This window comes from Pezoporus occidentalis, unplaced genomic scaffold (genome assembly GCF_034315485.1).
Source record: "Pezoporus occidentalis ecotype Australia unplaced genomic scaffold, CSIRO_AGI_Poc_V1 ctg96, whole genome shotgun sequence".
NCBI classification, from domain to species: domain Eukaryota; kingdom Metazoa; phylum Chordata; class Aves; order Psittaciformes; family Psittacidae; genus Pezoporus; species Pezoporus occidentalis.
Window position 1 is genome coordinate 600,398 of NW_026916325.1, and position 26,986 is coordinate 627,383.

At 37.6% G+C, this 26,986-nt stretch overlaps 1 protein-coding gene across 8 annotated transcripts in view; it reads right to left on the reverse strand.

The window, feature by feature from the left end:
• Positions 1-26,986, reverse strand: part of CYRIA (CYFIP related Rac1 interactor A) — a 62,972-nt gene that overhangs the window by 33,671 nt on the left and 2,315 nt on the right. For 4 of the 8 annotated variants that reach the window (XM_062606395.1, XM_062606387.1, XM_062606391.1 and 1 more), the window contains exons 2-3: positions 14,067-14,117; positions 12,218-12,289 (exon numbers count right to left, since the gene is read on the reverse strand). The exons of 1 other annotated variant lie outside the window; for it this stretch is intronic. The gene's annotated coding sequence lies outside the window, so the exon portion shown is untranslated. The remainder of the gene's footprint in view (positions 1-12,217; positions 12,290-14,066; positions 14,118-26,986) is intronic. 3 more of the 8 variants (XM_062606388.1, XM_062606392.1, XM_062606389.1) reach the window with 1 other exon arrangement.

Sequence of the window (26,986 nt, forward strand, 5' to 3'; positions counted from 1 at the left end):
AGATAAAAGAATCATACCTGCTTTGAACAATTATTACAATTACTAGAAAAGCAACACTTCGAGCCATTTTGCTGTTAACTGATATACAGATTGCAGGACACATAACCTACAAAAAAGGTGAATCAAGTCAAAGGGAGTTAACAAATAGTTTGTAATGACAAATACATTTTTCACTAATCAAAAAATGCTAAAAGAACTGGCCAACAATATTAGTACCAGTAGCCCCAAGGATTAAAGAGCTTGGCTCATGGTTTCACTAAAATCAAAAGGTAAATAAACCCCAAAGGGTTACCTTAGGTGAACTTACAATTTACTCACAGGGGAATTTTTCTATATGCCAACCCTCAAATCTGAACATACTTTGAACAGAACTCTTACATATTTTCAAAATGCGTAACTCAGAAAAGCCATCATGAAAGGATGAAAACCAGGCAAACAAAATATCTGGATTCCAATTCATAGGTCATAATAAATTAAAAATGCCGACAAAAAATGTAGAATGGAAGCCAATTAAGTAATTACAATATAATTATATTTGAAATTGAGAAAACACTGCTGCACTTTGATCCTTCCACCCAAGTGCACAGTAATGTTGACTGAATATGGCATTGCATGCACAAATGCTTGTACACAAAACAGGGACACAATTTCCCTATACACAGTGCATGAAGCATCTATCAATTGATGCTGTTAGGTAACCAAAGCAGGATACTCATGTTTACCAAACTGATACAGAGGAGACAGATATACATTTAACAGGAAAAGAACAGGCCTGGCTAGTTTAAGTGCTTCTTCCTTCAAACCAAAAACACTGTTTGTTTTGGGTTTTGGTTTTTTTTTTTTTTCAGGTGGAGTTTGACCCAGTTCTTCTGAACTCTTCTAAGAGAAGAGCAGCCACATCATCATCTTCCTCTTGAAGTTTCCTCATCCTTATCTTCTCTCACCAAAATCACAGTGAAAAAGGAGATTAACTCCGTTTTTCAAAAAATAAGCTTTCTGGCATTTGAGAAGGTACCTGGTTTCAACGTTTGTGAATATAATGAGTGAAAAATCTTATTCTAGATCATAAACATTCTCAGATACAGAATCAGAAACGGGGCTCTCAGTTGAAAAATCAGAAACAGGGAAAAATATTGCTGGTTCATTCTGCCTATTAATCACTGCCAATTATTCAGCCTTCTGACTATGCTACACAGAATATTTTGTACTATACTCCCAGAAAAGCCAGTGCAAGTGTCCAAGAAGCCAAGATGAAAACTATCATGTTCTAGCTCTTTGTGCAACTATGGGGAAGATATTCCTCCAAGTGAATTTATTTTCAAGTTATTTCTTCTGCCATTTGATAACAGAAATAAGTCTTTGCATGTTAACTTTGTTCTTTATCTATTTTACTTCTCTTTTTAATATATAAATGGTAAAACAGTACATCTAGTATCAGACAAGCCAGACAAGTCCTACAGTGACTGGATTTTTTATTGCATATTTGCTAGTGATCTGATCTGAATGTGTCACTATGTAGGACACAACGCATTCTGCCGTCTAGATCTGATTTTCTGGTTTAAATGGTAATAATCTATAAAATATGGACCTGAAGCAGTCTTTACAAGTATTCTTTTCTGGAAAAGGGGAGAGAAGTCAAACAATAATTTACAATACTTAGGAGACAATTCTGATCAAAGAAACATACTGACATTACTAGAATTAACATAGCTGTGGCTGACTATGTATCAACAGCTCAAGATTTGAGGACGATGAAATGGGGGCCTTTTTCAGGGATTAGTTGCTATCAGTTTAAAACACTTTCATTTGTATGATAATGGTCTTTGCTTACCTCATTACACAGAATATTAAAACTGCTGACCAATTTGTGTTACAATGTTGTTGATGGAAACAGCAAGAGTTTCACATGGAAAAAAATATTCTGAAAACCACTGTGAACAGACAGGAGGAGAGTTTTGTTTTCTTAGGTGTTTATTTAAAATTTCAGGAAAAGGAAAAACTTCCTATGTGTCTCTGGGTAAGGGTACATGATGAAAGAACAGGTACCACCCCAAGACAGCAATTTGAGAGACCGCCTAATCCCAAGAACATGGTAAAAAAGGTGGAGCCATCTCAGTAACAGAATTGCGCAAGAAGCTTCAGGAGGGCTATTTAACCATGTATCTGCACAAGCTCCTGGACAAATGTTCTTTCTAGAACACAGAAGTATTTATCAGAGGAAAGCTATTTTAGACTTGTGTGATATGGGAAGAACCGAGTATGACGATGAAAATACAGGAAAAAATAATTACAACCCACTTAAATTACTAAACAAGGAGAAACCAGCACACTAAAAGACCATGACTTCAAAAAAGCACTTCCAGTAATCTCAGATATCTGAAAGAAAAGGTCTTTTAGAAAGTTGCTTTAAGGGATAAGGGAGCACAGGAAACTCAAAAGTTAAGAAAATACACAGCATGCTATTCAAATGGACAAAATAGAGACTTAGAAATCAATATGCCTGTATAAGCATAGAAGAATTGAAGGAAGAAATATATAAAGATGGAAAACTTGTCAATCTGCTGGAAATGAGAAAAGAGGAAATGTTATTTAATACCATAAATTTCCTGCTGCACTGAAAATCTGAAAGTTATCAGCAGTTTCATGGCAAAAAAAGAGCATGTATTTTCAAACAGCATCTGGTATCTGGGGTATAGATCTGATTTTGTTCAATACTTTTAAAATGTATTTTCTTCTTCTCTGTCACTAATTGAAATAGGCACCAAGATAGAAGGGAAATAAATATTCTGGAAAACAAGATCATAATGCAAAATCACTTTGGTGTACTAGAAATGCTATCCAGAAGAAATTCAGTAAATACAAATGTGAAATAGTCCACTCAAGGAACAAAACAAATCAATCCAGTAATGCAGATGGACTGGTAAGCAGAAAGACTGAGAGAAAAAAAAAATTTAATCATTACAGTGGACAGTAATTTACCATAAGGCAGGTCAGAAAGTTGCTGAACTCCAGAATCTTTCAAAGATTGCTCTCAGTTAAAGTGATGAGGGAACTGAATAATGAGCAAAACCAGATTTTCTCCAAAACACTAATCTGTAATTATGCAGGAGTTACCGAAAGTGTAAATTCTAATGAAACCCCTCCTTTTTTTTAATTAGCTTTTTGTCATTTTTTAAATCCCTTCTGGTATTGTTTTATTAATTCCTATTCTTTCACATTAAACACTGAATTTATTAACATGTACAGGGGCAGACTTGGTCCATGGCATTTTTCAGCATAATAGCCTGTCTTGAAAATTGCATTTGGTTGACAGACAAGCCCATTAGCCCTCTTAATGATGTAAACAAGGAGATTCTTCATTTTTGCAGTGTGCCTAACACTATAAGAAGCACATTCTCTAGTAAATCTATTTACAAACAACGTGGTGTACTTACACAGAATGCCAAACAAGCTTTTGTGCCCTGAGATGAGCTGCTAAAAACCACTGCGACTTTTTTGGCGGGGGTGTATTAACAAGTCTGCTATTTGCAGACCAATAGGACAAATAAGGAAGGAGCACTGCGGATAGTGCTGAATTTAAACTGTCATTGTCATTAAAAATTCGATTTCTTGTAGGTGTAACCGAAGATTACAGTAACACGCTGACCCTGCCGGGCTCCGCAGTAATTAATGGCTCCTGGAAGCCAGTCCTCCCATTGCAGTGCCCTGTGCAGAGCCTGGGTGCGCTCTGCTGCCCCCTGCTGCTCCGGCCCCGCACCGCGCCCCAGAGACCACTCCAGGGGTTCTGACTCCACGCACGGAAAACTCAACGCTTCACGTAGAAACACCTTACTACCCGTGTGCCCAAGTAAAAGGCCACGGCTAGATCCAGTCATTAGTTCAGACTACCAGTCGTTCATCAGGGCTAACCTATGCCTGCAGGCGAATTTTTGCATTCAGACTGAATTTTTGCAGGGGCTGCAGCTCTGATGTCAGGGGATGACTCCACACTTTTAAAACTAAAGCCAAACTAATCTAGGTAGTATTTTAATAACCACATTTCAGAACAAGTACCAACATTAAAGAAGTTACACTGCTTTCTCTTTCCTCCTACTGAAACTCAGAATTTATCATACAATCACAGAATGGCTTGGGTTGGAAGGGATGTTAAAGCTCACCTAGTTCCAACACCCCTACCACAGTCAGGGACACCTTCCACTTGACCACGCTGCTCAAAGCCCCATCCAGCCTGGCCTTGAACACTGCCAGGATGGTGGGGCCACAACTTCTCTGGGCAACCTGTGCCAATGCCTCACCACCCTTAAAGAATTTCTTTCTAATATCTAATATAAATCTACTCTTTAAGTTTAAAGCAATCCCCCCCCCCTTTGTCCTATTCCTACAGACCCTTGTAAAAGGTGCCCCTCCAGATTTCTTGTACCCCCCTGGAAGCTGCTCTAAGGTCTCCCTGGAGCCTTCTCCAGGCATAACTGTCTGCATCTAAAATTAGGAAAATTGTCATTTCTAACAGAATGCTGAACAGCACGTGGGTGACCAGGCTTAGCAGAGAGTGAACAACCAGGGCTGGTGAGTGCTCTTAGCAGGGCATCCAGCCCAGTGTCAAACACATGCTGCACCAGGCCCTGGCAACAGTCCCATGTTCTCCCTCTGAACAGAAATGCCATGTGTATTTGCACTTATTCAAGAAGTTTTGACTAGCATTATTTCTTTTGAGTTAAGAAGAGTAAGATGATAAAAAAAAAATCTGTTTTTTCTTTTATAGTCTCTCACTAAAAACCAGGTTAACATGGGATGAGAGAAGCTAACTTTAACATGCCAGCTATCTGTAATCAAAAATGGAGCTGATTATATCTGCTGGATATAAAAATTAAAATGGAGGTAGTTCTATCCAAGATTTTCTTATTGCATTTGTTGAATACTTCTGATTTGAAAGGCAAATCGTATCTTGTAGAACTAGAAACTACAGAAAAGACACTATACCTAGGTTTAGAGCAAAATTTAGTTAAGTTTTATTTTTGCAAAAAATGATCTAAGAACCCTGTTTTAACTGTAACTAATTAATTGCATTTTAAGTGCAACTAATTCTCCATCCACACTTTCAGGTGGTCTTAGGTCACCTGTAAAGAAAATACAGCCTTGTAAAGGCAACATTCAATAGTTTCTAATAAAATTTCTCAACTAAATAGTTAATTAAAAAATGTTCTTAGAACCTTGTTGAAAAACTGGATTTGTATTAAAAAAAATACACATGCTAACACATAAATATACATATGTACAAACACATGTATACATAGAGTTGCAAATGAGCATGTTTAAGCAAAAATTGATAACTAGTTGCTTGTTACAGGAAAAACAAAAAAGATCAAGACTAAAACTTTAACAAAATCCAGATTTAAATAATCTACTTAACCAAAGCTGTTTGCCAACTCAAAGCCATCTCTTCTAGCTATCCAGAGACATAAACAGTTGCAAAACAGCACAGCATACAGAAAGGAAGAATGCCTCTGTGATTTTGATTTCAGCACTAACAACAGCTGCAAAACACAGGTTCCTCTTAGCTCATGACTTAAATGATGCGAGTTCCCTGGAGGATGGGATAATCCTCAATTATTCACAATTTCACGTCAAACAAATGGAAGATAAAGACTATCTGAAAAATATTGTTACTTAAGCCAATAAATGTCTTTGTATTGTCTTTCAGTCTTCATCATTAATACAATCAGCCTGTAATTCTGCACTGAGACAGGCCTGGAAATTGAATTACATCTTCCTTCTCCTCTGAGCCAATCATTACTTTAATTGCAATTTATTCAACTGACTTTACTAACAAAAATAGTGTAACTGAAAACTTCGGAAAAGCCTGAGAGATTAAGAAAAAAAATGCTTAGTGACTGAAGATTATGAGGGTTGATAGGGCATAATGGGAAGTTACTTAGGGGGAAAAAAGTTCAAAGAACACAGTTTAAAGCTTGAAAAGGAATGTAAAGACCTAAATCAATATATGTCTCAACAGTGCAGAAAACCTCTTCCATAAAAAAGCAAGTAAACTGCGGATGACAGTATTCTCTTATGACAGAACAGATTTTTTTTTAATACAGTGATATTAGAAAAAATACATACATGTACATATCTAAAGAACATATATGTAGATTTATGGTCTCGGGCAAAAAGTTTGAATTTTTATATAGATAAATTTGGTATCAAATACTAACATCCAAAGTACCTAGCAAACAAGAAACTTTATAAATAGAATATATTCAGGAAGTAATAACTGTAAATAACAGTGGTGGAATAGATATCTGGTGTCTATCTTACCTCTCTGATTTTCCAAAGCAGAACTATGCGAAGCCTACAAAGTCCAACTAAAGAAGGACCCAGGCCAGTCCTATAATCCCATTTTGTATATGCCCTTCACACTGCCATGCAAAAAAAGGCATTAACTACTTTCAATCAGGTCCTCTTCAATTCCTGAAGAATCAGCTTGTTCTAGTTCAGAGTTTGCCCAGTCACCAATCTTCCAACTATAAGGGCTAAACCAAAGCGTTGCCTCAACACCAAAATTATCACCTTTCTACGAATTAAATTTCATTAACCTAAAGAACCAGTGCAAGAGGACCAAAATGGTTAACTTTTCCTATCAAATTAAATACAAGCTCCCTATTTTCCTATAAGAAGTTTAAAATTCTGTAATAAATGATTCCTACATTTTAATACACTTCATCCAGAAACTGAACTGGCTATCATAAGATTCCTTTTTAGGAATCTTCTAGCCAGGAGGCCATATTCTAGCCAAGAGGAAAACTCCAATATAAATCCAGATAGCTGTCTGCTACCTGATCTCGTTCTGCAAAAAGGCTGCAGTTAATGCTGTTATCCACTAAGTGGCATTATCAACTCAAACACCTACATCTGACAAAAAGTAATCACAGTACAGTGCATTTTGCCTCCTACAGGCAATTCATTTTATTCAAGTTTGTCATAAATTTAGACATCATTCCAAACAGTCAAATATATTAGTAAATCAGCACTACCAATTTACTTTTCACATCAAGACATTCGCATTCAGCATGATGGTCAGGTTAGAAATAAAACTATTATGACAGACCTACTGAACAAAGCAATCAAAATATTGCAGTAATATGAGCTCAAATCAGACACAGAAAAGTATAATATGGTATTCTGAAAGTAGCTGGGGTTTCAGAAGTGCTGTACATCAACAATTCCAGTATTTCCTGTTGTCAAGTATGAAAGTACAAAAGTCACACCAGATGCCTACTTTACTTCAGATACAGCACTTCAGTAAAAGTAATTCTAATAGATTAGGTAAATTGATGCTACCGATTGCTAGAGGGTATTTTTAAAAATACAATAATTGGGAAAGTAAGTACTATGTTTCACTAATTATTTAAGGATTAGTTTTCAAAATGTTACTTAAGGATTAATAACTGTAAATATAGTTTTTTGAGAAATGTTTACTGGGGGAAAAAAAGCATTTAGGAACAGTATAAATACAAGAAAAAAGTATTAGAACAGAATTCTGATTTTAAAGTAGTTTAACCCCCCAACATTCCTATTGCTTTCTCTGGTCATTTATCACTGTCAATTTGTTCATACTACTGAAAACGAAGCAGAAAAAGACAATTATCAGTATTACTGTATACAAAAATACAGAAAAATGAAATGAACAACTACTTCTGTTTCTCTGTCTCATCAAATCATGTATTATAAGCTTGTGAAATGTCCTATAAAGCACTCAAAATTCTGAGCATGCTTTAATGCTACAACAATCAAGGCATTCCTGGCTTTTTTTCTTCAGTGATTTTTTTTTTTTTTCCCCTTCCTGGCCACAGAGGAATTGCATCAGGACATAGCCCTTTTTCCCTACATCCACCTACGACAAACATTTGCTGCAAGTCAGCGACTCCAAAAACAAATTGTTTACAATTAACTCAAAAAAAGCTATTAAAAAAAAATTGCTTCTTTGTTCCAGTTGGAAAGAGAGACAGCCAGATGTGTGGCTTGTTGATGCTGCTCTTCTCTGACCTCTGAATGTAGGAAGAACTGCAGCTGAGGAAGGAAGTCAGCAAGTTCTGTTAATGAAGGTGAACTTTGTTAAAAAAAAAAAAAAAAAAGAAAATTTCATGACACAAAAATATCTTTTAAAGTGTTTTTTATTTAAAAAATAGTGACATAATTAGTGGTGGACTTGGCAGTCCTTGCACAAAGGTTGGACATGATGATCTTAAGTCAACATAGTTGATTCCATGGTTCTATTCTATGTAAAGATAACAGAAAACCTTACTTTTTGCTATTGGTGGAAAATTAGAACTATCTTTCAGGAGAAGACAACAGAATCTCATCTTTTGCTACTTCTGGAAAACTATACTCTTAATTTCAAGAACTCCAGTAAGTTTCACTGCCTTAAATTAGCAATGCCTCATCAACACCTGCCGGGAAACCATCCTCCTTTGAGAATGCAAAATTCAGGAAAAGCATTTTAATTTTAGGCTCTGAGTCACAGTCTACCACTACAGACCAAAATCAAGCCTGAAGCTGAATTCCAGAATGAGTGTGCCCAGTTCTTTGGAAAACACATCTGGCCAACAATGCAAGGCAACCAACTACAGTTACTATAGTATCTTTCTGCACATTTCTCCCTGAAATATAAATCTGTACAATACCCAGCAATGAATTAACTAGTAACCTGTATTGAAAACTCCTCATTACATGGTACTCCTCATGACAGTAAAGAACACATCTGTATAAGATATTCTGTGAACATAAAAAAAAGAACATTTTTCAAAGTCTGCACAGTAACAGATATGAAACATTACATCTTGTTTCTTGTGAACTTCCAAATATTTTCTGAAAAAATGTCGGAAATGCATTCTGAAGTTCCACAACCACAGTGCTCCTCAATTTATCAAGGTAGACAAGAAGTAGTAGAAGTTAATAGTAGTTAGATATCATGGTCTGCAGTGATATTAAAGAACACAGCGTGGGAAGTGCAAATTCACTCTATAGATTCAGGTTTAGATACTAATTCTGGCACCTAAGCATCAGTCCAGGAATGCAACTTAATTTTGTGAATTAGGCTTAATCTTCAGCGTTTCTGCACTGCTAACTTCATCTTTGCAGCTCACACTGGCTTTAGTAGAAAATTATGCCCAATACTTGTCATCCAGCTACTATTTAAAAAAAAAATGCTTGCCACCCAAAGACCTGAAAAGTATCATCACAGTTCATCTTTCAACTTCTGCTCACTATCATATTGTTTCATTAAGAAACTTTCCTATGTATTCTTAGAAAACAGGGAATTGAAAATGAAAACTAGTTTACTCTCTCTGTTCTCCTGACCCCTAAGGTCATTTAAAAAACAACATTAATAGAACAGCATAGACATGCATATGTACACACAAAACCATTTCTGTGAACAGTTACACATATATTTAACCTAATAAGAAAATTCAAATTATGGAGAATTAAAATAACATTTCATGTCATACTATTCAAAACAGTTGTAAAGGATACTGGTCATTTTAAACACAGCCTATGAGAGTTAATCTTTCTCTTTGCATCAACAGAAATGAAAAACCTCATCATGTAAGACTTTCAACACAGTTCAAACAGCTCACAGCTAAGAGCACAAAGAATTTCTTCTGCTGCGTTAGTATTTAGAAATTATTATTGGCCTGTCAGTGCCACATTAAGTTTTGATTTCCAGAACCTTTTCTTCCAGAAATAAAACCCCTGTTTAGATGCTTCTACGGTCCCCATTTTGTCATAGTCTTCTGAAAGAGTCAAACTTTAAGGTCATTAAAGGCATAACTAAGAGTTTAATTTTGAAAAAAACAATTTGTCTTAGTATCAGTCAAAGGTCTCCAACAGCAAACACTTCAGACTTCAAAAATTTAACAAGAAAAAGAATGCTAAAAAAATTTCCCACCAGTGTTAGCTCCCACCAGTTAATTACTTCCTACGAACTGAATTAATGAAAGCAGTGAACTACACTATGGTAATATTAACTTTGTATAGGTTAAATTTAAAGGAATCCACAATTAATAAATCTCTATTTCCTCCGTTCATACTCATTTCTTATAATTTCCTGTTTCTCTGACATGTTAGAATATCCACTCCTACCATTTTTAACTTTCATTCTTTCCACTCTACTTGTCCTATCTCCACAATCATCCTTCAGTTCATCTTTCTCCCCCCTACAAGGGTGGATATGCCCATGAAGAGCACACATTTTTGAGATCCTCTTCTCTCCAGTTCAGAAAGATCACTCCTCATTTAAGAAGTAGAATGGGCCTTAAACTTTAGTAGAAATGCTATCTTTATAAAATTTAATAGGTGTCATATACATAATTCCTATTTTAAATTCCTTATGATTGTAACAAAATAGAAGGTTGGAAGGCCTTTTAAAAGAGAAAATATAAAATAAAAATAAAATACACAAAGCAGCTTCACTGGTTAAGTATACAGTCCCTACAAGTATCACTCCATTATTTTACAAGGTAAAACAGAATAATCTATACTGCAGAAACTGAAGGCTTTAGCCTTTCATCTTAGTAAGTCTTTCCTTCCACCCCTCACATCCACCTCCTCTCTTGGACTTGGGTTTGTTTGCTCATCCAGTGAAATGAAAAACAGGAATATCACCGTCTTTCAACTATGTTGGTTCCACATTCACCAGAATCCCTTATGGTCTTAAATTAATGAATCTCTGCACCTTCCAAACACCTCCCCAGGCAGTTTTATTTCTTCTGAACAAGCATCCACATGATTAGCAAACACCTTTACTTTGCCAGACTGCCACTGAGATCCCTGGGCTCACTTGGCTACTGCAAACCTGCTTTGACAGTTGGCCTGCTGTCATGGTGGGCTTGGTTTTACCTGCAAAAAAATTAAGTTTTTGTGGTCATTTGCCACAGCACCACTGGTTGGAGGCTTCTCATGGCAGCTGAATTAATAACAGCACTCACTGTTACTGCCCCATCCCTGGAGGTGTTCAAGGCCAGGCTGGATGGGGCTTTGAGCAACTTGGTCTAGTAAAAGGTGTCCCTGACTGTGACAGGGGGTTGGCACTAGATGATCCTTAAAGTCCCTTCCAACTCTAACCATTCGATGATTCTATGACAAAATAGAGTTAGCTTAAGGAGTCCTCTCCATACTCGATGGTTCCCTTCTCTATGAGAAACCACTGGATGGAAGCTACCGTTTTGCATAGCCTTACTTCCAACAGTAAAGTAAGATATCGTTACTTTTCAGATTTTAAGCGTTCCATGCTGCACCCACCCAGCTCAAATGTCATGTCTGCTTCACATTTCCCAGCAGGCCAGAAAGCACTGGCAAACAGCAGCAGGTTTGGGTCAGAACCAGCAGAACTAGTGTCTGCAAGTTGCAGCCCCGGAGCCCCAGCACAGTGCTTACCATGACTTGGCTACATGTGAACTGTGACAATGAGATCCCCCTTCTGTTCGCTATAGTCTATGCAGTAAACAGAAGTAGCCAAAATAGCATGACTTCTAGTATTTCACTAAGAAAGTGGTAATCTTCAGTGATTATGCCTACAGATCAATACCTTTTAGCACATCTCTATCACCCTCTGCTTCCTTCTCAGATACTGAAGTCTGCAGCTGTTCACAACCCTTTCATAGTCTTCCTATGAGACCTTTTCTCAGGGCAGAGAGAAGCAAGAAGTTTAAAGCCACTAAAACAATTTGTTGCTGCAAGTACTGTCACTGATTTTCTTGCATAGACACCAGTACATGTTTGAGTCCACAGTGGCTGATGCAGAGGTCTAAACTGTCATAAATTTATTCCTCTGAGAAGTCTTTGCAATCCCGTAGATTTTCAGCAGCAAAATACCTAAACCAGCACACTCTGAATGATGGTGATGCAAGAGAAGATGCAGACAGAACCGAACTGCCACTCTGGCACTGCACTAATCAAGCAACTACACACCTGATGATAAAATTAAATCAAAAACACAAAGAGACAAAGCAGACTTGCTGGTGTGGTTTCTCTGTGGGACTATAAAAATTTAGGACAATTAAACTGTTACTATTTAAAAGCTCAAATAACACTGGATTCATTCCACAAAGAGATAAATATTCTGTACAAAGTAAGGTCCAGCATACTGCACTCTAGCTTTCTCACAATTCATATATAAAAGAAAGGGGGTACTTAAAAAGACCACTTGGTTATGCCTTACCTAGAAATACAGCTGTTCCAATTCACATTCAAAAATCCAAAGAAGTAATGATGCTAAACATTCAACATCCGCCTGTCATGAAAAATATTCAAGATTACACTTGGAATCACTGTGTTTTCCCCTTCTTCCTATTTTCAGATGAGACTTTCTCTTAAAAAGGAAATATTAATGGAAATCAGAAATTACTCTTTTCAAACTGAAATTTGTAACATCCAAAAAATTTTTGCAGCAGTACCACTCAAAAATGCTGCTGGGTTGAAATGATCAGGTCCTTAAACTAATTTTTGTCCTATATAATTCTGCAGAACATATTCAATTTAATTTGGGTTTTATAGTGAGCTGTTACCAGCACTGGTACTGCATACTGGGACTGGTATGCATATACTGAGAATTAAAAGAAATAATAATGAAAGGTCAAAAATAAGAATACAACTCCAAAGCATTTAGCATTTTACTGCAAAAGCTGTATTTATTTCAAACAATATTTATGTTGAAATAGATCAGGTTAAAGTGGTTTGAAGAAATGAATTTTCCAATCTTGAAACTACTGAAATAAAGAATGCAATTTAAATAGTGACAATTTTTTTTCCTGCAAGTGTTGGTAGAGGGAGGCTAAGAGGAAAACAAGGGGACCACAGGTCCTTCATAAGGATCTACAGGGACAGCTATTCTTACTACTTTTTCAACTCTTAAATAAAAAAAAAACTTAAAGATGCAAATTTGCTCTTAGAACAAACGTGGAATCAGTTTAAGACATTCACTACAGAAAAGCTCACAAGTGCACTTCCATTTCAACCATAGCCTCAACAATGCTAATGTAACTCCAAAAACACTCTTCCCAAAAGCTCTGGGGTTTACTATCCTCACAACTACAACAAAGCAGAGGTCAAGCCATCAGGTCTATAAATCAGCTGAATTAAGCTTTGGCTTTGGAAAACATGTGATTGTGTTTGTGCAGGTATATTTACAGCTATGAACAAAACCTGTCTCTAATCTAACGATGGATTTTTATTCATTTAATTTCAAAACAGCAAAGGTGCTTGATCGCTGTCTAACAATTAGTTTTTGAAACTCATAAGTGGGGCAGTGCAGGATTTTTTTTAACCTCCTAAAAATAAGTTCCTTGCTGCAAATTGTAACAATTCATTATAAAAGCATATTAAATTAAATCAGAATGTAACACTAATTTCCCAAGTAGAGCACCCACATAGGGAACTAATTAGGAATAGCTCCTCTGGGTAAACAAACCTTTGTACCAATTAATAGCTGGTCAAGTCAGGGAACTCCCTTTCTCTAGAAGAAAAATTCTCTCCACTTTTGCAGCAACAGAGGATGCTTAGAACTTATATTCAGAGAGTTTAATGGGAATCTGGTCAAGATTTGGAAAAGGAAAAAAAAAAAAAAGGCTGTAGAAGGTCTAAGAAAACCCAAACAACCAAACCAAACCAAAAGAAAACAAAAAAAAACTAACCACAAATTAGGACTACAAAAGGCATTAGAACAAGTCCCATTCTCTGCCTAGGCCAATTCTGTCCCAAGGGTTTACACAGACCAGAACGATAACAGTAAAATGATTTAAAACAAACAGTGGAGTAAATGAAAAAAAAGTAAATGGCAAGAATAATTCTCAGTTGTTGTTCTATAATAACAAAAGCAAAGAAATAAAAACCTCAAAATGAGACTATAATGCCCAGATTGCATTTTGAAAGGACCAGTTAGGTGCAACAGTAAAGCTACATAACAGGATGCTGTTCAAGGGAGTCTGAGTATTCATTTATCATTTATGACATTCAAATCTGCTAGACAGCTGTTCTGTGAGAGACAGAAAAGTACCAGAGTTGACTCTAACCTGGCTGAAGATTATCCAGATCCTTCCCGATACTTAGAGAGAGGCTGCAATCTGTGGATTTTAAAAATTGAAAGAATCATTATTAATGAAACCCAATTACAAGTCACAAAAATTACTTAAATGTCTTCAAAACACAGTAATTTTTTTTTTTTTTTTTTTTAAAGCAACAAGTACTGCTGCAAGGTATCTTCTTCCATGTGTTTCACCCAAACAGTACAATACACAGGCTGGCAAACTCATAGGACAACACATCAGGATAGTGAGCTACTGTCAGCATGTTTGGAACACTTAGATTCCAGAGAGTGATGCAGCTTACATGGGAAAGAAGCTGGGAAGGGAGCATCAGAGAACACGCAAAGCAGGAACACCTTAGGACAGAGAAAGGACTGGAAGCACCTCATGGAACTCAGAAAACCACCATTTACTACAGAGTGGTGATGTGGTAAGAGTCAACTTCTGACCCTCCTGCCCTGCCAGGTTGCAAAAACCAGCTCTACATACCATTGTTTTCTACAACATTTACTGAAGACATATGAAAACATGACCCTTTCCCTCTTGACACAACAAAAATGACAAGCTTGAGACTTGAGAACACCAGCACTAATTAAATGAGCGTCCCTGAAAAAGTTTCAAAGAGGGCATCCCACTTACCAGACCGTGTTAACTCCCAAGCTACTAAGCATTAGGTATTTTCCAAGCTTTGTGTATTAAAAGTGAACTGGAAAGAGTGGTTATGCAAAAACACAAGATTCATGTTAAACAGAAACCAAAGCAGATTTACTAGCAGGAATGAAAGTGAAGGTGGTAGAAGAGAATGGATGAAAATTCTGAGGAAGGATTACAGGTGGGAAGAAGAAACTGAAAGAACAGAAACAGAAACACTGCAAGCAAAGAAAGAGGACAGTGAAATTTAGATGATTGTCAGAAATAAAAATGGTGGAATTTAGCTTTGAAAGGGCAAGTCTAGCACAGACTATGCTGACATAACATCAGCTGGCTTTGGAATGTCACAACACGAAAAAAGACCCTGTGTCAGTTTGAGAAAGGGGAGGAAACTATTTGTTAGCTAAATACCTTAAATATATTAATCAATTAAATACCTCTTACCAAAGCAGATACCTGTGGAACTGTATTTATTTGACCCATGACCTGATCCATTTATTTGATCCACCCCAGAAGGAGTTCAACAATGCGAAAGGTTTTAGTCACTGAAGCCACAGGCAACTCAGTCTGAATTCATAACCCGTTACCACAAGAAAGAAAACAGAAGTAAAAAGACCTAGTGAGGGAAAAAAGGTACTAAATGTCTGCTTCTTTCTGTAAGTATTAAATGGAAATATGCACAAAACTCGTAATTTGAGAGTGAACAACTACTTCGTTCCCTTCAAATTCATCTACAGAAGTATTTGAACAGAAATGTTTTTCAGGAAAATTAAGTAATTATAAAACATGACTTAAAAGTTTAATTATAGTAAAAAATTGCCAGAAACCTTTAAACTGATCAAGTGGGACAGAAAAAACCAAACCTCTATGGAATAAAAAATTGCTATAAGAATTGAAATAACATAAAAGAACTGTATGTTCATCAGAGCTAAACCTAGTGAGCTGATTAAAAATCTTGAGAACTAACACAAACCAAAGGAAAGGTAGATGAGAATTTTCTTGAGCTATATTTATAATTTCCATATTTTAATGTTAGACCAGTTTGTTCTGTTATATAACTTGGCTTATTTCAAGAAAATTAAGAGTGCTGGTGACAATAAGTGCTCTCACATGACACAGGTACAAAATATACTCACAAAAAGCTTACAGACTGAAAAGCAGACTACAGCACAGTTAATTCAGAAGTCAAAACACATTTTTATAGAGGAAAACTACATTTTGGAAACAAGAAACCAGCAACTATCAAGGAGTTATCTCCTGTTCATGGAATTACAAAAACTTTGTGAATTATACAGAATAGCTGTCCTAAGCACAACTTAAATATTAGCTAGCATGAAATTCAATTTTTAACAAAATACGCATTACATCCTGGAAGTCTGCTTTTTAACCTTTTTTTACAATTTACCCGAGATATCCAAATTTCTTTCAGTCTAGAACAAAATCGATCTTAAATGGAATGTTGTCATGGTTTAACCCCAGCCAGCAACTAAGTACCATACAGCCATTCACTCACTCCCGCTGCGGTGGGATGGGGAGGAGAATCAAAAAAAATGTCAGTCCAATTCATAGAGTTACTACGATGAATAGGTGTGACATGGCATTAAAAAAGACAACTATGGACAGCTGCCAGGAAGTACTTGTGCTTCCTTCTTGTCCTTGTGAAGTTACTGCTTCAAGCAATAACTGGGTGGAACAGGCTGCAAAGTTCACTGAGGTAAGACATTTGGACTGAGATAAATTCTGTCAAGTGGGAAAGCAACTGCCATGGGAGAGAAAGGATAAACCACTCTGACTGAAAAAGCTTCAAATTTCCAGTTTTAGGTCTTTAAAACAGAACTGTTCCCTTACAGGTTGACATAAGCAGTCCAAGATTGATATAGCCAGAGGGAATGAAGAAGGACAACATTTTACTATGTTTATAAAACACCTAAATAATGATACTCCTTACAATATTCTGACCTAAACATGGGGTAAGAAACATGGTTATTAACAACTGCTGTCCTCCTTAGTAGAATTTACAAGTTGTTAAGAAGTGATCATTTCTTAAACACCAATATGATAAAAACAGACACTCTGAAAATCTTAGCAAAAAGCTTGACGCTGCTCTGAAGCAAGGATGTCAACAAGGAAGACAACCACCACATGTTAATGCAAAAGAGAAAATTCTCTTTTACTGTTTTGGCAGCATCCCGTAAAGTAAACTTATTCCTAGTTAAAATGCATTTATAGAATGAAACACAGAAGTCAGTTGGGTACCCTTGGCGTAGTAGTCTGGGCGACCTGCTGGGAGTAAAGCTTATTATCCACCCCGGGATTTAAGCACTCGTAGTCCACAACCAATTTGAGTTAAGGCAAAAGACAGCTGCTACTTTGAAAGTTTCCTGCTGTGTAAGAAATAATTAAGGCTATATGATCAGTGTTCAACAAAGCATAAATAGCAAAGATGCTACATTAATTCTACTTGCAAATCAAGAGTTAAGTGAAGTCACATTACAGAATGGACTACATAATATTGCAGTACAAAGGCGAAACAGAAGAGTTAAGTATGATGAAGTGTGTGTCAGAAGCAAAACTCTGAATCCTAATCCTAGGCAACAACATTATTTCATGTTTTAGAAGTTCTTCACCCAAAAAGTAGAAAGCATATATTCCAAAATGAAATCTATATTTTCAGTATTAAAAATAAAAAAGGAGCAGCAGCAGAACACAACATTGTATGCTCTGAAAAAGCACAGACTCATTGAAGCCTTTGCTACCAAGCTGGTACTATTTAAATATTATGCAGAAAGATGAAAGAGATGTCAATGGCAGGTAATTCAGGGCAGTTCATCCTTAAAGCATCCCAATCAGAACTTCAGTTCTCTCCTCTCACACCACAAACCACAACACGAATTTGCAGCCCAGGAATGGCATTTGGCCCATCACTGTCCGCACAGGGACCAGGAACTAAATTTCTGATTGCCAGACCGCTTTCAGGTGTGGGGATACATGGCCAGTTCACCAGGCAACCTACACCATCCTCATCTACAGAAGAGAGGTGAGAGACAAATGGAAGCACTCCATGGACTGGAGTCAACTCATGACTTGTCTGTTAGACCACACTGCTAAATCATTAAAATTCAGTGGCTTTAACCCTGCTTAAAAAAAAAAAAAAAAAAAGGAAAAACCCCACACAACTGCCCTCCATACCCTATAGTTTTGACTAAATATAAAACCAGACTTGCACCTCCTTCACAGGAAGCAATCAGACAATTAGAAGAGGGCGAAACATCTTCTTGAGACAGGGATTCCCCAGGGAAAACCTAAATATAATGCCAACTCAGGTCTGCACTAGCAGGTTGCTACTGCTCCTGTAGTTAACAGAAGGTAAAGCTTAGGACAGGGATAGGTTTTACACTACCTCCAGGATATATATCCTCTGGTTGAAGACACTGCAGATGCCATCTGCTTACATTTAATTTATTCATTTTGATTCAAAATGACAGCCCGTAATTCTTTATAAATATTTTTTAAAAAACTAGTACTTTCAAAATGGCTAATTACACCTGTATATTTCCTGAGGCTTTTCTTACGAAAACAATATGAAACTCAATTATTCTATCATTTCAAGCTGCTCTGGTTTATTTTTCCAGCTTTCCAGACACAGCTTCTCCTTTCAGGTTGGACATAATTTTTTCTCCTAGCCTTCTAAGCACATAAAGACACTCCTACCACCAGAGAAGCTGCTGAAACCCAGCTTCCTGGAAAGCAGAATCTGAGGCCACATGTATGTCAGAAAATAAAGCAGACCAGGGCACACAGCCATTCTCTGGGCTTGGAAGCAGCAAGCATGGTACAGCTCGTGGCTGGACACCTAAAATCCCCCCGAAAAAGCCTGGCCAGATCCAAGCAGCCTTTTGGAAATGGTCCATCGTCTCTCCTAACCCCAGAACTATGCTTGGGCATTATCTGGGAAAGTGTTAGCTAGCACAGGGCAAAACTGTGTCACGAACAGTACTAAAAACGTAACAGTACAGTCGCATACTGTATCTATTCCTTATTTAGTTCCTACTATGAACATGCATAACGATTGTAAGTACGAAGTTGCTAATTTTCAGAAGCTAATTCTGTAAGTACCAATGCATGTCAGAATTAACAGGTCACCTTTTTCAGGCATGATAGCTTCTTCTGGGTTTAGTATCACATCCTCACTTACGTGGCTGTTGCTTTCAGCCCAAGAGAACAGAACCAAGTAAATGAGTAACAGTTGAGTATTTGCGTTTCCACATATATACGCATGCATACGTATAATATGCAGCACAGGTGAAAAAGTGCACTCTTTACATTTTGGAGTTTTTTAACGTGTTCAGGCAGACTGAAGATGAGCATCTGACTTCCTGATTTCAGCAAGCCTGCACTGCTGTCAGTAGGACACTGGTCCTGACAGCTGGTATAAAGGGCCATCTCTCTATGGAGTGTCCCAATGCACAGCAGCTGAGACTCTGCTTCTCCACATCAGGGTGGTAGGAAAAGGAGAAATTCACTTTAAAAGTGAAGTAACAAATTTATTAAATCCCAACAACGATAACACCGCTAGCATAAGACAGACATCTGTTTCTCACAGAATTTCGCCTACAACCTAGTTCCGATGCGGAAAAAAATTAACAAACCTGCTTGAAAGAAACAGCGACTTTATATCCAGAATTAACATGGTCCTTTTGTTCTGTTCCCAGGATACCTACAGTGACACTAGAAAACAATGATGCTGGGAAATGACTGTGCATTACTAAGATCTTAATTTATTTTCCATCTCCATTTGGACTCCTTCACAAAATGTTCCATTTCGTAAGAAAGTCAAAGGAAATGTTTGAGTCAAAGATCCCCACTCTTCACAGTTGTCAGAGAGAAAAAGAAGTCTCATTGCTATAGGTAGGTCCATTCTGCTGTGATTTCCAAAACATCTTGTGTTGGACTGTGCAAGAAGAGACACAGCTAATTTACATGCCCCCATGACAAACTGCTTCACAGCATCAGTAAGTAAAAGGAACATACAAGGCTGACTAAATGTAAGCTGATCAATACTGTGAATCGTTGACTCCGAGATGGCTTTGAAACACACGTGCAGGACATCAGCAGGCAACATGCTAGAAGATGACAGCTCACGATCATCCTGGTGTGGGCTGCACACTCCGATGCTGAATCAGGAGCCCATGGAATACCACCTATTAGCCCATGGCAGAAGCTGGGTGGAACTTAGAGCTGTTAATTGCTTTCGCTCTACAGAGAAAATATGACCATCATCAGAGGGTGGGCTATGTTTTTTGCCAGAATATGTCAAATGAAGTCAGGCAACTCATGCTTTACTGTACACTGGAAGTCACTTAAGACTGCGCATCAAACGGGCTTGGAGATTTCTCTGGTCACAGAAAGGCACTGAGATCTCCTCGTGATTTCTGAGCAAGTTTTCAGGGCATTACCTCAACAGTCTATTTTCTGGAAAAATGGAGATGAAACTTTTTAATACTGCAAAATTAAGCAATAACCTTAGGCATGCCTAACTACAGTAACTACAGTGATGGGAAAATACCACATGCAGCCATTCTTTAACCACCAGCACAGAAGTGTCAGCAAGTTTGGTGGACAGCCTAATCCCCGAGAACTGGGATTTTTGCCTTATTTCTAAAATAATTTATATCCAACTTCCCTTCATAATCTCTCTACATCAATCTCATACAAACAAAGAAAACAAGTTACTAGAAAATGAAAGGGTTTACTCCAGTGTCAGCAGAAGGAAACACCTTTTTTTGCCAGCAGGATCACATTAAACACGCACAGCAGAAGGTCTTGCACTGCGTACAAAAGCACAGCTACCTGAACAACCTCCCCCTCTCCCTCGTCTCGTGATCCTCCCTAAAGCGAGTCGTATGGCAGCACTTTTCTCCTTTTATGGGCAAAAAAAAAAAAAAAAAAAAGAAGAGAGAACGGAAGTCAGCACCAAGCGACCGAGAGGAGCTGCGCTGCCACACGCGTCCAGAGGCGCTGGGCTGTGCTGCCCGGAGCTCATCCCTCCTGAGCGCATTAAGAATACAAACCCTGCGAGAGGGGTACCATGAATCAACTGCCATTTACTTAATTCACACTTAATTACATGTCACCAAGTGTTTCACGCTGAACTCGTCACTACTGAATGTATTAAAAAGTAAAGGATGGAGGGCATGTAATGTATTTGCATGTGCTTATCTACCACCGCCCTTTGTTTGAATGTTCTGTGAATAGCATGCGAGGCTCTTCTTTGGGAAACAGCTGTAGGGATAGCATGATGCAGAGCAGCAATTAAAATTATAGTACTTCATGCCGCATGAATTTCCATACGTGTCCTCACTGCCCCAGTGCCCACCACCCACACCCAGCTCAGTCCACCTTCCTGTTCTCCAGCAGCTCTACAAGATGGAGTCAGGAGAAGTTAATCAATGATCTGATTTACCAAATTTGGCTTTTTTTGAGACAACTGTGGAAATTTCAGTAGCTCAGTGCTAGAGAAAGATAAATGACATGTAGAATTCTCTATATATCAGGCAAAAAAAGGAATAAAAGTCTTGCTGTTCTTTTATCAACAGAAATAAATCACTGCTCCTCCCTCAATAACTGATACTAGAGTTAAAAGCCTAAATCATGAAGACTCCTACCCAATAGCTAAAGAACTGAGAAATTACAAGGAAACCCATCTCCTTTCCATGCACAGGTGATGGGATAAATAATTTCTAAGAACTGTCATCTCCCCTCCAAGCACAGCAACAGGGTACATCACCCAGAGCCCATAGTGTGCACGCAGCCAGCCACAGGACCCCTCCGTGCATCTTCCAAGGAGCCAGGGAATGTATTTGTCAGCATTACAGGTACCCATCATTAATTCAGAACTACCCTGCTTTCCCTTAGCTGTTTATGTGCAGTCACTCTTAGTTCCACTTGAATACTGTGACTCAAGATTTGACTGATTTGTTTGGGAGATCCTGCAAACAACTGAATTCAGTTACATGAGTTATGCTGCTGGGTCACAGCCCATGCATCAGAACTGAAATACAGATAAGTATTTCCAGGGTCAGAGTCTCTGTCCTTAAAACATTAATTTATTTATTTTTTTTTTTTTAAGGAAGGAAACAGTCTCCCTGGTTCTCAGATCATTATCAACTCAGCTCAGATGGCCAAAACAGCAAAGTTCAGTAGGAAGTTTAAAATAATCCCCATTTTTTTGAAGTCCAATGTTGCTCTTACACAGAAAATAAAATTTGCTAAATACCTACAAATATTTCTTATTGTTAAAGATTGCCATTTGCTCCTTGGAAGCTTTGACATTTTAACAATGTATATTTAATTCTCTTTTGTCAAATTTTATTTCAGTATAAACATGGAATACTTTTTTAAAAAGTAGTATTATAACCTGTAGGTGTCCCTTTGTCTTATGAATAAATTAGAAGACACTGAATAACAGCAACCGCAAAGTACAAACACTTTATTACGATTGTGGTGACTCAGACTGCTAGGATTTGGCAGCCCACAGTGTTCCTCAGCAGCAGAACAAAAGGGGATTTTTTTTTTGGCTGATTTAGTTCAGTAAAGGACAACATGATACTGTCTGTGCCATAATGAATCAAAACCTCACTAAAACAAAGGCGTAAGTAGTCAGACCCTAATCATTTTTTGTCTCACAGTATAAAAATGGACAAGCAGATTATCTATGCTTCTAAGGCCTCTAATATATGTACTCTCTTCCTGTCTTTTAGGAAAAAAATGAAAGCAGTAAGATGATTTAGTTGCAGAGACACAAATCTCCCAGAATACTGCAAGATCATGAATTATTTTCTTTGCATTTTCCTCTTGAAAACAAGAGATGTTAATATTAAGTAATAAATGGATTTTATAACACCTTTTCTAATTAAAAACATAAAGCCCATAGACTTAAGTATTGCACTCTTAACAAAATCTCTCAAGCATTCAGAGCATGAAACACATTTTGAGAGACTCATTTTCCAGCATCCCCATCGTGATCTCATTTGGAACAGTAAACCGTCCCTGTAGTAATTGCTATTACAGAGCTCTGCTGCGGCACAGCCTTGTGAGAGGGTGAGGAAGTGTTCCGGTTCTACAGGGCATTTATGCTTTAATAATAAAAACATAGGAAAAACAGTTACAGAATATCATCTCCCATTTCCTCTGCGACCATCAGTTATTAGGGAGATGATTACAGACTTATTTCCAGAAGCTTCTAAAGATGTAAACTTCTGTCATGAAATCTTTTATCTGAAGGAGTCACCTAAAAGTCTACAGATGATCCTTGAAGCAAAACACTCTGCAATTACAAAGCACTACAGTACAAGGAGTCAGACAGTATATATGTGGGTGGGAGAAAGTGTAACTGAGACAAAATTAGACCCTTCCTGGAAATAAAACATAACAAATTTAACAATGTAGCCTTCTAAAATCTAAACAGGTCTGAGCAACATTTGCAGCAACTCCTCAATAATATTGAGGAATATTATTAGAAATTTTTCCCCTCACCATTGCGTCTCACACCCAATTTTCACAGCATTAAACAAGCACCCTCTGAAAAAAAATTAGGACCAGCAAATCACCTGCAGCAAATAAATACCACTGAACGTCTCTCATGAAGGCTATTTAAACACAATTCTGGAACCAATTTACTGGAGACAGGATCATATGGATCAGTTACCACGGAGAACCTTCCTCCTCCAAAATCAATTCAGCTCCATAAGTGGCACCATCACGCAGCACTTGTGTACCAGCAAACAACCATGAGTAATGATTTTTTGCCCATAGTTCCACACCACTATTAATATGCATGAGAGAAACCAGAAGACAAACTTTCTCCCCATGTTCCCAGAAAGCCATTAACTCAACCTAACCTTCCAGACTTAATCTGGGGCAGCTGCAAAATGAAAATTATAATGATCAGGCTAGGTACCAAATACAGTCACAATAACAAAACGAAAACAGAAAGCAGGCTTTCTTTGAAATGTCTTTGAAAAACAAGAGAACAATCCCTTCCTCACGCTTCTCAGTCTAACCACATTCACTCTAGACAACAATAGTCGTAGGACACTGCTGGGCTTGGCTCAGTTGTCAAAGTATCAGCATATGATGATGGACAACTGAATCAAACGAGGCTCAAACTGTATTCTAACCCCAAAATGAAAACCTTCTCGAGAAGGGAACCTCAGTCTTGCCAAATTATGGCCTTCATCCTCCAGAAGAGCTACACTTAGATTTATTAGTCCATATGAGGCTAGAAGTACAAAATGGACTCACAGAAGAATTTTGAGCATGGCTACAATAAATTTGCATATATAATGGAATTTAAGACAGCTGGGATGGTAAGCAGGATGCCATCTAAGGTAATAGGAAACAAAATTGTGAAAGCTGTAGCTTAAACATCACCTATCCTGGAAGCTCAAGAGGTACCTATGTTATTAAAAAGGGCTGAAAAACCCTCAGGCCTCCCCAGGAGCAAGATACAAAGTCATCCCTTTCACAAGCCGATGAGAAAAGGAGTCATGCAATTTTAAAGTTTCGGATGGCAAGGCATGAGCATGCCCCCAAGCACCATCAAGCAATTTTAAAACATCAGGAAAGTAACCACAGAGGAAGTAAAAGTGGGTGGTAGGCTCTTTCCAGGTTGCGTGGCTGGCTCACAACCACACCTATGTCAGGACAGTGCCCTAACCCACAGACTATAGCCTGTCCTGGACTATCCTGCTGAGCTATGAAATGGAAAAATATTTACTGGATGAAAGAATGAAACATCCACAGAAACCAGATTTCCCACACCTGAATGCCTTCATCACAGAGCAGAAGTCACTTTCCCTCTGGCATAATTAATTAATTTTTTCAGAGTGGCACAATTGCAGGTGAAATAAAGGACAGTGTATGCCACGCTGCTTGTTGCAGTCACTTGGGGAGAGGGAAATGTGAGCCCAAGTTACTTCATGCTGAAAAGGGGACAGAGAACTTCATGAGTAAAGGATGTAACTAATGTACCATCAACTGTAATGAGAAGAGTCACTGCAAATGCTTCTGCTTCTTGTTTGAGTAAATAGCTTGCACTTACTTATTTTCTTAGCAAAACAAGCTTTTCAAATCCCAAGAGAACACTCCCCCATGTCATGATGCCAAAGGCAGTTATACAGGAGAGTGATGCCACTCTCCAGAAGTCACAGCGGTAACAGCTCTGGAGGGATGCAGAAATGAAGCTCTGTGTGTGTGATTTTCTTCACAGTAAAGAATACAAACAACAGTGTGCTTTCAGACATGAGTTTTAAGAACATCAACCTTAGCTTTGGGGCATCTAATTGTAAAATAGGCCACTCAAATAATTTATGAATTCAGGCTGTAATACAACAGGGAGGATTCCTCCCCCTGCCAAATCCCATAAATTATATATTAAAAAAAAACTTCTAACAACTACTTAAAATTTAAGTTAAACCTGTGTGTATCAGAGAGATACAGGAGAGTACAGAATGGCTCTTACCTAAAATGTAAGGAAGTCTACACATCAACTTAAAAAACACCAAACCACCTCCACAGTCCTACTATATTTTGCAAACTCCAGTGCCCAGAGATGACTCAGCAACCCAGAGCTCACCACAGGGGACCAAAATCAAGTTCCCAGTATGCTCTATGTGACAACTCCCATCTTGGACCAGTGCTCTTCAAGTGGTCTGAGGGGCATATATATTCATGAAACGTTTATTAACTCAAGATTTTAACCGAATCAGACAGCACTTGGGACAGGCATAAGTTGCACAACACCATGAGTTGCACTGCTACTGGAAAATTCAAAATGACCTTTTCACACTTTACAAGCTTCACAACCTCCTTACACAGATTTAATCAAAAACAAGCATGCAACTTACACTTTAGCTTCACCTTTTGCACTGCCAGTCATCCAAAGCATGATGTTAAAAGTCAACATGTCCACTGCCACTATGAACAGCCCTACAAAATTACAGTCACAGACAGGAAGTAACCATTCCACAATTAATGTGAGACTGACTCATATTCATGTCAACATGGAGAGCTCAACCATGAAATCATTTCTTACATTTAAAATCCACAATACTAAATAAAAATCCGTGTCTCAGTGCTGCACTAGGTCATGTATGTCCTAAAATGCACTTGTCCTAGACCTATTACTGTATTTTTTCTTGTAGAAGTAACTACTACTACAAGTTTAACCAAGAACTAGTAGCAAGCAGTATATAAAGACAGAAAATAAGACACATTTTTCATTTTAACTGGAAGCGTGAAATGGAATTCTGTGAAAATAGAAGAATTAGGACCTGCACATCTCACATCATTCAGATTGCTCTCATCATCATTCACATGAGTGCATAGCAGCTTCTATTACAATTTTAATTTAAACTACAAAATTCAAATTTATGACTGCATTTTTGCAACTCTCAAGCTGCCCCATATATTAAAGATTTTAATTCATGCTTTCTCTGATTTAATGTAACTGTTTTGCATTCCTAGATAACACAAGTTGAAAGCAGTGCAAAAAGAATGATTGATAATACTGAAACAAATCCAAATACATACTGAATTCAGTACAGAAGAAACACCAAGAGGTTCTGGTTCCTTCAAATCAACATGTATTACCGGTATGCATATTCTGTCCACTGATGTTATAGGTCACATTGACATACTCAGTCTCCAGAGATTTAATAGGAGACCTAATGATGTCTGGATTGCATACAGGTTTTGGATACAGAATAATATTTTTCTGTTTTGTATAAAATGTGAACGGAATGATCAAGTTCATGTGCTATGGCATGCATTATAGTACTAAAGAATGCCAGTGATTGCACAAAACTCTTTTACAGTTGCTCTAAAAACATTAATTAAGGAATATTTTGTGTCACTACAAAAACAACACAGGAGGGTAGTGAAAAAATACAGAGCAGGATACAGTAAAATACTGGGTAGTCACTAAGAAACCCAGAGAGCCTCACTTACACTTGCCATAATTTACATTTAACTGAAACCTTAAAGACCAGACAGAAACTGAAGTTCAAGAATTTTATTCTCAGTTGCTACTTTATGCTTTTTATTAATGTAAGTCAAACCCTTCATGCTATTCCCTTAATTTGTAATGTCATTACAACTTCTCTTTAAAGCCTACTCTAGGAAAGTTAAATTCATGAGTAGTAGGGCTTTATCATTAGTTTTTAACTCAGGCCTTGGGGAGGGGTTGTGGGGGAAGG